Source organism: Arachis ipaensis, chromosome B07 (assembly GCF_000816755.2).
Source record: "Arachis ipaensis cultivar K30076 chromosome B07, Araip1.1, whole genome shotgun sequence".
Lineage (NCBI taxonomy): Eukaryota > Viridiplantae > Streptophyta > Magnoliopsida > Fabales > Fabaceae > Arachis > Arachis ipaensis.
Genome location: NC_029791.2, coordinates 15394966 through 15399220, shown reverse-complemented (window position 1 = coordinate 15399220; position 4255 = coordinate 15394966). Strand labels below are relative to the sequence as shown.

Genomic DNA, 4255 nt, shown 5'->3' with positions numbered 1-4255 from the left:
TGAAAAACCTCTAAAACCTCTGCCTTATTGAGATTGAGAAGATACTCAACAGCAATGCGAGATCTTTAAGAGACTATCAATCAATGCCATATCCTGAGATGTCTGATGTTCGCCTTTTTCAGAATAAGCTAATAGAGGAGGATGACCCAAATTTGGAATTACTTATTAAATATTTCATAAAACCACCATGTGCTTTTGCTAGGACTAAACATGACTGATGACAAATTGAAAAACCTCTGCCTTATTGAGATTGAGAAGATACTCAACAGCAATGCGAGATCTTTAAGAGACTATCAATCAATGCCATATCCTGAGATGTCTGATGTTCGCCTTTTTCAGAATAAGCTAATAGAGGAGGAGTTAGCATATGACCCAAATGAGTTGACTCATACAAACTTATATACGGAACAAAAGATGACTCATGAGCAAAGGTTAGTATTCGATAAGATACTCAATGCTGTTATTACAGACTCTGGTGGTTTTTACTCCCTTTATGGGCATGGTGGGTGTGGTAAGACATTTATTTGGAATGGACTTTCTTCTACTATTCGATTTAAAGGAAAGATTATTTTAAATATCGCATCCAGTGGAATTGCGTCTTTACTCCTACGTGGTGGCAGAACGGCTCATTCTAGATTTTCAATACCCATTATAATTACTGATGAATCTACTTGCAATATCAAGTATGAAAGTTTGAAGGCTGAGCTGCTCATCCAAATTAGCTTAATAATTTGGGATGAAGCTCCAATGCTCAATAAAATGTGCTTTTAAGCACTTGATCGGACCCTCAGGGATCTTATGTCAGTTACTGATCAACATAAGACACATCAACCATTTGGTGGTAAGGTTGTTGTTCTAGGAGGTGATTTCAGACAGATACTTCCGTTGATTTCGAAAGGGAGTAGACACGATATATTGACATCAGCTATTAACTCATCCCATCTGTGGTCGTTTTGTAAGGTTCTGAAACTGCATACGAACATGAGGCTTCTAATACCTTCTTCAGATCAAGATGACAGTGAAATGAAGAGATTTGCTAATTGGATACTTGATGTTGGAAATGAAAATATTGGTTCTGTTGTTGGTGATGAATCAGAATTTGAAATTCCAGATGATCTATTGATTACAACTACTGATGACCTTCTCTTTCATTTGGTAGACTTTGCATATTCAAATTTGTTGCAAAACATGTCAAATTATAGGTATTTTTAGAGTAGGGCAATTCCTGCACCCACGCTTGAGAGTGTCGAGAAGGTAAACGATTTTGTCTTGACAATATTTCCAGGGATGGAAAAGGAGTATTTGAGTTCTAACACAACATGTCAAGCTGATGAGAATGAAGATGTACAACAAGAGTGGTTCACACCAGAGTTCCTAAATGACATCAAATGTTCGGGACTACCCAATCACAAGTTGACTTTGAAACCAGGAGTCGCTGTAATGCTACTGCGAAACATAGACCGGACTTCAGGTTTTTGCAACGGGACAAGATTAATAGTTAACGAACTTGGCAGCAACATAATTGGAGTGACGGTAGTGACCAGTAGAAATATTGGAGATAAAGTGTACATTCCAATAATGAACTTGATTCCTTCAAATTCAGGGTTGCCATTTAACTTTCAACGGAGACAATTTCCATTAACAGTATGCTTTGCAATGACCATTAACAAGAGTCAGGGTCAATCATTATCACATGTAGGGCTTTACTTGCCAAAATCAGTGTTCACCCATGGACAACTTTATGTTGCTTTGTCAAGAGTTAAGAGTCGCAGTGGCCTCAGGGTTTTAATTCTAGACAAAGACGGCAATCTAAAGTCATCAACAACAAATGTCGTGTTCAAAGAAGTTTTTAATAATATTTAGATAAGAATAATATTATTTTCATTTTAATAGCATGTTATGATTTACACTTTTGTATAAATATTTATTATAGATATAACAAATTTATCTATAACTCTGTTTTCATATTTGAGATGAAATTTGTAACAAAGAGCACAACATTATATGCCAATTGCTTTTCTATGTAAAATTGACATGCTATTATTACATTATTTTTTTCATGTCTCCCTCCTTATGGTTCAAGAATATTATAGACTTTAAACTCTTCTATTTGCTTTTTACTTTGAATAAAGATAAAACAGCATATTCAATATGTTTATTATATAATGACAATGATTGTGTTATACTAAACTCAAAAAATTTATAATTATAAAATATTATTTTTAATTTAACATGTCAAATTTAAATAGCACGATTTAATACTAATAGTTATATAAAGAGTGTAGTTGTTGATATTGGTGATATTATTCAAAGATAATATAGGACTAGCAATCTTTTTGTATGCTCCACTTTAATGTATTGATCTCTTTTTTTCCAAAAAAATTATAAACAGAAAACTTACTATCCAGTCCCCAAAAAATGCGTTCTCCTACGTGCTCCGCTTCTTCCGCCACTACAATACCCAGTTCGTCGCAATCTGTTATTCTTGCAAGGTACATAAACACAGGTTATCATGCTCATTGTTATTCATTCAATTATTAGACTTTGAAATTGCATATTAATACGTTGGAACTTAATTGGAACACATTATATACATTACATATGTAAATTTATATGGTTGCGGTCTTCAATAATTGACTACTTTTATCCACTATCAGTTTATTCCCAACATCTTTAATTTAGTGTAATAATAATTAAAAGAGATCCTATCTATGTTACCTGTTATAGCTGCTGATGAGGTACTACTTGCACCACCGAATATAGACATAACACTTTTATTGGACGTTACTAATGATGATTTTGGCTTCTTTTTTTTTTTTCCTTTTAATCGGTGTTTACCATAGAATTAGTATGGTCATTTCATTACTACGGATTAGAACATCCATTTATAAGAGAAGGCCATGGACTAATAGTTGTATCCTAATAATTAAGAGTATAATGGCTTTGATTAAATGTCAAACATCAAGTAATGTTAAGTTTGATTAATTTATTAATTAATTTATATTTATTATATTATACATTAAAATATTTATTAAAAATTATTAATATAATAAATATCATAACAGTACAAAAGAAAAAGTGAATTGAAAAACAATATTTTCTGAAAAATTTTGTAGGAATACATTTGATTTAAGAGCAGAATAATAGTTGCCTATCCTTATTTTAGCAGATGAGTTTCTTTTAAAATAAAAAAAATAAAAGGTAAGGTCATGTGAATAAAATTTAAAAATAAGAAACATTTTGAATACAATAGAGGAATCTTAACAGAAAAATAGTAATTGATTATGTTAGCTGCAAATCTGAGATTTTCTAGTAATATGGTAACATAAACCGTACATCTAATAAAATTAATTAAAATAATAAATATTTGATATTTTTTATTATAAAATTGTTAAAACATAAACTTAGATGAGTTATGTAAATTGATTTTACTTTTTAAAATAATCCAAAATAAACTATAAATACCATTTTTTAATTAGGACCCTTTTAATTATCCAATAGTCTATCATAAAAATTAAATAGATATATAAGTATCTCATTTACATTTTAAATAAAATTGACTAAAAAAATTTAATACGTATCTCATTTAGATCCTAAAAAAAATTAAATTAAATGTCCTTCTACGACCGTAAGAATTTTAATCAGGTTAGGATTGCTGCATCCATAGCACCATCATGAATAAAAAAAATAAATTATTATTTATTAAAATTGTATTAATTTAATAAAATTAAAAATTATTTATTGTATCCAAAATTTTTATTATTATAATAAATTATTATAATAAAATTTTTATTATATTACTTTAATTTAATCTTTTTTTTCTCTTTTTTATTTAAAAAAAATAGTCTCCAATCAATAATTAACACATAAGAATAACATAATATGTTGATTTTTTTGATAAGTACCATAGAATTTCTCAAAAAAAAAAAATATGTTTTAGAAATAGAGAGGAGAGTATAATTTTCTTTATTTTATTTGGATAGAACAATAACACAGTAGTACTTAACAACCAACTTATCATCTAGAAGACTAGAAATGAGAGAGGAATTGCGTTGTCTCACTAAAACAGTTAAAGATATTTATTTGATCACAACAGGGTAGGCAGGGATATACAGATATTAGAAAGCGATTATCCCAACACAACACAAGGTACTAGAACACAACACAATAGATTACAAATGTTATGGATGTATTATGTTTGTATTTCTCATATATTTTTATTAAATATGATTAATTTAAAAAATATTTTTTACAT

At 29.4% G+C, this 4255-nt stretch overlaps 1 long non-coding RNA gene and 1 pseudogene across 1 annotated transcript; one reads left to right on the top strand and one right to left on the bottom strand.

Annotated features, from left to right (window-relative positions):
* LOC107606776 lies at positions 758-1863 on the top strand (annotated as a pseudogene).
* Positions 2373-2877, bottom strand: LOC110264484. The gene is made up of 2 exons (XR_002350665.1): positions 2719-2877; positions 2373-2476 (listed from the first exon to the last, which is right to left on the bottom strand). It is a non-coding gene; the product is annotated as an uncharacterized LOC110264484 (long non-coding RNA).